The sequence below is a fragment of the Trachymyrmex cornetzi genome, unplaced genomic scaffold (genome assembly GCF_001594075.2).
Source record: "Trachymyrmex cornetzi isolate Tcor2-1 unplaced genomic scaffold, Tcor1.1 scaffold2067, whole genome shotgun sequence".
NCBI classification, from domain to species: domain Eukaryota; kingdom Metazoa; phylum Arthropoda; class Insecta; order Hymenoptera; family Formicidae; genus Trachymyrmex; species Trachymyrmex cornetzi.
In genome coordinates, this window is record NW_017296710.1 from 7,760 (window position 1) to 15,076 (window position 7,317).

At 29.2% G+C, this 7,317-nt stretch overlaps 1 long non-coding RNA gene across 2 annotated transcripts; it reads right to left on the bottom strand.

Moving 5' to 3' along the window:
- Nucleotides 1–3,970: 3,970 nt before the first annotated feature.
- Nucleotides 3,971–5,322, bottom strand: LOC108759822 (uncharacterized). Of its 2 annotated transcripts, XR_001940053.1 has the most exons (4): nucleotides 5,249–5,322; nucleotides 5,025–5,177; nucleotides 4,489–4,696; nucleotides 3,971–4,405 (listed from the first exon to the last, which is right to left on the bottom strand). It is a non-coding gene; the product is annotated as an uncharacterized LOC108759822 (long non-coding RNA). The 2 variants fall into 2 exon arrangements; XR_001940054.1 differs by lacking the exons at nucleotides 5,025–5,177; nucleotides 5,249–5,322 and adding an exon at nucleotides 4,785–4,900.
- Nucleotides 5,323–7,317: the final 1,995 nt, after the last annotated feature.

Genomic DNA, 7,317 nt, shown 5'->3' on the forward strand with positions numbered 1-7,317 from the left:
CCCCCCCCTCTCTCTCTCTCTCTCTAACTGAAATTGAGAAATTTCACTCCGAACTGAAATTGTGTTAGGTGGGATCACGGTGTAAGAATAATACGTGGTTCCACTCATGCAAAATCATTGTGATTTTCCCATCGACATCTAGAATGGACCGCTGATGGCAATGGTGGGGGTAGAAAGACGATTAGAGTGAGAGGCAGGACGTTCTTTCTCTGTTTACTGAAGCCTGATTGGTTGTTGTTAATCCAACAGTAGTTAGAAACAACAGTAAACAGAGAAAGTACGATCTTATTATTCCTGAACAAAAATACAATATAAATGGCTTATTCCACGTGCGCAAGATAATATTAGCGATATCAATTATTTAAAATGAATTATATACAGTCAGATATCATAAACGTTTCGATCTGTTCATCAGATTATTATCAATATTAATAGAATTTAAATACACACAAACATCCTAGCGTCATTATGTAATGTTTCGCAACTTCATACAATTAGTCATTATAAAATTATAAGATTCATACAATGTCTCACTTATCCAGACCAATATCATATATTTGTTGTCCCGTCATATTCTTAGTTACTGAATGATTACTACTATTGTTCTGCTATAATGGACCATCAGAATCGTCCCGAATCGTGTCTCCTTATTGTAAAACATAACTTATGTCCATCCAACAATCCGCATAAAATAAAAAATTTTTTTCCCTCAACAATTGGACAAACAATTACCTGATTCTATAGATCAAACAAACCAAAAAAAAAAAAATAATAATTTTTAAATAAATAAATAAATAATCTTTCAATCAAAAATTAAAAATGTAAAAGTTATTAATCCATTCTTGCTCTTAAGTTACCTTTGTACAATTGCTTCAGAACATAAAAGATTTAACGATTTCGAAGATTCAAAACAGGAACACAATCCGACAAGATCGTGATTATCCACCGAAAACACACATCTCGACAACAACACGTGTACTAAGTATCATCGTAAATGTATCTCCCATATATTACCTCATTCTATTACATTGTGGAAAGGGTACCTGTTATTATTGGTTGGAATTCTTAAAAGCGGTATATATGATTCTGGGAGTTTTTCCGTGTCAGTTTGCTTATTTAAGCCATTCTTTTGTTTCTTTATGTAAATCATTTCAGCTGTCAATCTTTTATATAAATAAGGTTCATTATTTAAAATTTGAATGTCATCCCAATTTAATTTATGTTGTAATTTAACCTGATGTTCTGCTACTACAGACAACGATTCTTTTTGTTTTTTTAAGTCTGCTTTGTGTTCTTTAATTCTTGTGCCTAGCTTTCTTTTTGTTTGGCCTACATATGATGCATCACAATTCTGACAATTTACTTTATATACAACCTCAGATCTTTCTATTTTCTCCAAACTATCCTTTCCTAATTTAATAACAAAATTTAGATTGTTCATAGGTTTGTAAGCAATTTTATGTTCAATTTTATTCGCTATATATTTGAATTTTTCTGAAATGTTTTGTACATAAGGAATTAAAAAATATTTATTGTTATTATTAACATCCACATTATTGTTATTATTGTCAATTTTATCATTATCATATAGGTTTTTTCTTTTCGATAAAGTTTTTATTCTGCCATTTATAGTAGAAAAGATAGTTTCTAAAGGATAGCCATTCTTCAATAAAATATTAATCAGATCTGTAATGTTTTTTTCATGATACTCTGGATGCGATAAAAAAATTATTTTGTCAAAGAGACTAATTACTATCCCTCTCTTATGCTCCTCCGGATGGCATGACTTATAATTCAAATATCGACCCGAATTAGTCGGTTTTTTATAGTTATTGAACTTTATTTGTTTGTCTTTCAGAATAACAGACACATCTAAAAAATTCACACAACCATCATCATTCTCTTCAACCGTAAATTTAATTCTATTATGATGCGAATTGAATAACAACAGCACCTTATTTATTTGGACGTCCGGGAGCGCAACTAATATGTCATCCACATAACGATAATATATCGGCACCTTAAATTCTAAACTGTTAATTACATACAATTCCAAGTCTTGGATAACTAAGTCCGCTAAGATCGGTGACAGAGGTGAGCCCATTGGCATGCCGAATATCTGTTTAAAAAATTGATCATCAAATTTGAAATATGTAGAATTTAAGATAAACATAATGGCTCCCAAGAATTCAACAATCGGAATTAATGTATTTTTTGAAATATCAACCCATCTATTTTTGATACTATTTAGTACTAATTCTTGTGAAATATTCGTATACATAGAAACTATATCAAAGGACACAATTTTATAGTTCGAGTCTAATTTCATTCCATCTAATTTCTGAACTAATTCAAAACTGTTTTTGACATAACCGATACTTTTATTAACACTTTTATCAATAATTTGTTTTAGATAAGATGAAAGCTTATAAAGTGGGTTATTAATACAACTCACAATAATTCTTAACGGATTCCCTTCTTTATGAACCTTCGGCATACCATATGCTCTTGCCACCGTTCCATCAGTGACATTCAGATTTTTGTAAGTTGATATGTTGATGAATTCGTTATCCTTCCATCTACTTAATAACTGATGCATTTGTCTGGTTAATCTCATCGTCGGATCTTTATTAAATTTAATATACGTGTTATCGTCAGATAATAAAGCATGCATCTTCATTTTGTATTCTGTTAAATTCATTACCACAGTCATATTCCCCTTATCCGCTTTAGTAATTAATATTTCTTTATGATTGTCCATAAATTGCTTCACTTCTTTCATTCCATATTTTATTAAATCCATGTTACATTTGTTACGTACTACCATATTATATGACATTTTTTTGAGAATTTCAATGCTATCATTCCTAATAGTATTACGTACACTGTTATCAAAACCAAAGATATTATGTTCTATATGTTTAATAAATTCTGTGATCATTTTGTCGTTATCTGTTTTACTGTACGGAAGATTAAATTTTTGTCCAAGTTGCAATACTATCTTAACACTATTAGGAATCTCCACATTACTTAAATTGATTAACCAATTTTCATTGATATTGTCTAATGAAAATTTCTCATTAAAATTGATAGGATCAATGTTGACTTGATGTAAGATAAGATTATTACTTTTATCAATTATTTGTGGGGATATCTTTCCTATTTTAGCCGGAATGAATTTAGTATCAGCATTAGTGGCTTCTGACCGAAGTAAATCAAACCTAACAGAATCTATACTACTCTTCTTTAAATATTCAGAACGTACTCTTAAATTTTTTAATTTATTATTTATTCTCTTATTATTCCTGCCTCTCACTCTAATCGTCTTTCTACTCCCACCATTGCCATCAGCGGTCCATTCTAGATGTCGATGGATTTTCCTGAGGAAACTCCGCAGTTGAACAGCAGGTGGCGTTTGTGTATAACACCTAGCCTCATAAGCGTTTCAAGTAGTTTCAAGAGACATATGAGTAGGATCGGAGAAGGTAAATGTGACGGTAATGAAGGTAAAAGTATAATAAATAATTTAAAAAATAGATAAATAAATATATAATATTGTATATATATATATATATATAATATATAAATAATACATAATATATAAACTTGTTCTTTATTGATAATTATTATTGAACTTCAAGTTCAATAATAATTATCAATTGTTATGTAAACGAGCTTGTTTCTTTTTCTCACGACTCGTTTTCGTTAAATCATTATTTATTTGCTTGGCATACTGGCGCATTCGCATTGTGATATAATAATAAATATAATGACTCAGTATATCTAATTTATGATCTTCACAAGGAAATGTAAAATCGTAGTTTAACATTATATCATTAACAGTTCGTTCGTATACATCAATGTAATTTAGATTTTTTCTGAAGAAAGTTTCAGCATTATAAAATAACATATATAACATTATATTATGTTTTAATTTTCCAAAAGATTTTAGATTGACTAATTCTGCGTCTGGTATTGAACTTGTATGTTGTGTAAGTGAAGCTCGACATGTATCACAACTGATATGTTTTAACATTTTCTTTGTAAAAATAAAACCTGATACATAATAAATAATACAATACATAACTGCTGGCATTTCATAATCTTCTTCTATGATATCATCACATTCCCATTCAGATGTTTCAATGAGTCCATCCAATTTATTTTTTAACAAATGTAAATGTTCCTTTTTGTAAAATTTATTTTTGGAATTAAAAATTGTATGGAATTCTTCCTGTGTAATAAACGGTCTCGTGGTATCAATTTCATTATCAATACTACAATTGTCAAATTTTGGAGGTTTCACAATTTTATATATTGATAGCAATCAATATAACTGTAATAATGTTGGGAATATGGGATGATCATTTTGACAACCAGCTTGTCGTAAAGTTCCAAAAAATTGCTACAAAATGAAAATAATATAACTAAAATTGTGAATTTACAAAAAGTATTTTATTCTACATATGTTTCAATAAATTTTTATACCTCTAAACAATCTTGTGTAATTTTTCCTGTCAGAATATATTTAAAACCAAACTTTTCAATTAACTCTGTTATTAATGATATGGTAGACATCAATGTAACTCGCAAGCCCTCTGCTGTACTTTCTGTTAAAAATTGTTGCCTCGTTATTGTTCCATTAAGTAATTCATTTTCCCCACTCGTTTAACCATGTAAGAGATTGGTGAAAAACCTATAATGTAATAGTGTAAACGCTTTGTACTGATTTATATTAGCCATTTAAAATTAATTTAATTAATAGATTTAAATAATTAATGTACTTTAAAATCGTTACTAATTAATGTAACTCCTTCCTTTAGAAACCGTCGATTTAAAGCATTGAACATATTATTTATTTGCAAGGTAAATTCGATTGTTCCTTCACATTGCTCAAAGCGTTTATTTCTCATTTGGTAAAATTTCAAGCCATCCGCAACTTTTACTAAATACCTATTTCTCCATGCAAACAAAATTCATACAGTCGTGAAATAATTTTAAATAAAGCTTTAAAAATAATATACCTGAGTTGCCAAAGACACTCTCATTTTCATAGTGTTACTTGGTTGAATATGATTAATAGTCAGTTTGGGAACAATATGAAATTTTCCTTGGTCTTTAGAATCTTCTTCGTATAATAATTTGTAATAAGCCCAGTTTATAAACTTGCCCTTGAGCTAAAACGATTATATAGGAATTATTACTGACCATAATATGACATAGAAAGTCTAAGATAATGTTGACATACCCGTCCAATGAATTCAGAACAGAGACGAACTTAAATACTTTCCAATTAAACAATTAAACTCTTCAAGGAGAAAGTTTAATCTTCAAGGAGGACTTGGTATTATACATAAATGTGTTAATATATTTAAGTTAAAATGCAAGTAAAACAATACAATTTACGATTTATTATAATTAAGAAATTAACCAAAAAATACGATTTTCTCTCATACTTCTATTTTACTTTTTTCTATTTAAAAATTGATATTATTTTCTATCTATCTTCTTCTTATAATTGCTGACAATTACAAAAGAATCATCTGAATACAATATATTCGTAATTTACAATTATTAAAGCCGTCTTTGCTCAAAAGTTATCTAATTTAAAAAAAGGAATAAAAAACCAAAATTAATGTATAGGTGCATGCAGAAGCACGACCGCTCATTGAGCGCTCATTGAGCTCTTGTATCTGTTTGGTCTATATTTTTCGATCTAATGGAATATGCCAATCAGATGCAAGAGCTCACTGAGCGCTCAGTGAGCGGTCGTGTTTCTGGATGCACCCTATATTTCATCAATGAGATTAAAATATCAATCTGCAAACATACATATTATTATATTATACCTTACACGTAACCTTCAATAATCTATTTCTTATACATTTAATTAAATGAGGTGTATCTGAAATGATATATATATTTCTGTTTGAATCAACAGGGTTCTCAAAAAAACAGCTAGTATTTTGAATTTTTCCAGAAATGCCAAATTCGTTCCCACATCTTTCTGTTAGTAGTAGCACCATCGCAAATAATGCCATGAACACGAGCACCTACTTCTTCCAGGAATATTATCGCTTGTAATATTAACTGAGCTAACACTCGTCCCTTAGTAGCTCCAACACAACCAAAAATAGCAATTGGTTGTTGAAAATTATCAGCAAGAGAAGTAAACATAAAGACAAGAGCGTGATCAGTCATATTCTTTACATCCATGGGATGGTTTTCACTGATCAATCCATCAAATGTTAAAGTTTTTGCATTAACAGCAATACTTTTCCGTACCTGTATTTCATCAAGTACAAGAACGCCATTCTTTGCAAGATTACTAAGTGAATGCAATTTATTTCGAAATAATTCAAAAAATTGTGTATCAAATCCAGTTTTCGTATTAATATTACGAATATAACGATAAATTGTTGTAGGTGATGGAAACGGCAATATATTATTATGACGCAAAAAATTATAACCAGAAGGATTTCTGATTTTATACAATAAACATAATAATAACCATTCTTCAGAATATCTTCGACCATGAGTATTTGACCGTTTTGCAACAGAAATACATTCATTTATGAACATAATCTAAAAAGCATTAAAATACATTACTACAAAATATTTTTCATCAAAATTATTTTTAATTACATATTTAATACTTTACTTGAAACGTAATGACTATTTTTTAATTTTTAGTTGTAATTTAGAAAAATAATATCACAAATTAAAAACGAACTTGTGATTCTGGAAAATTCAAGATTTGAAGATGCTCTTGAAGTGTTTGCTTTTCCACTTTTTTTATTTTTGATTGATATTGTTCTATAATATTTCTAATAATTTTCTGCTTTAACTTCAGTCTTTGTACTGCTTGAACTTTAACTCGTTTGACAGCCCTTAAAGCTATTACTTCTTTACGACTGGAAGGTGTAATCTATCTTTTTGGACGTACGGTGCTTATTACGATCAGCATTTTGTTGTAAAGATTTATATAAAGATACACAAAACTTGCATATTTTTTCTCCAGAAGTCTGTACGGGACATTTCTTATGTCGCCACGTATTGGTAATATAATCTTGTATGGCACATAGTGGATAAGTATCTTTAAAATGATTAATCACCGGACCTCCTTGGCACAAAGTAAAATTGTGTACATGTTCTAATAATAAATTGACATCATCTAAATTTTCTAATATACACTACGCAAAAAAATTAAAGGATCACTTAAGTCCACCTCAAAAATAGGTCAAAATTCAGAAGAATGTAACTTCGTAAAAAATGATCATAACGAGATTTTTAAAAAAGCATTTTAAAGCTTGAAAT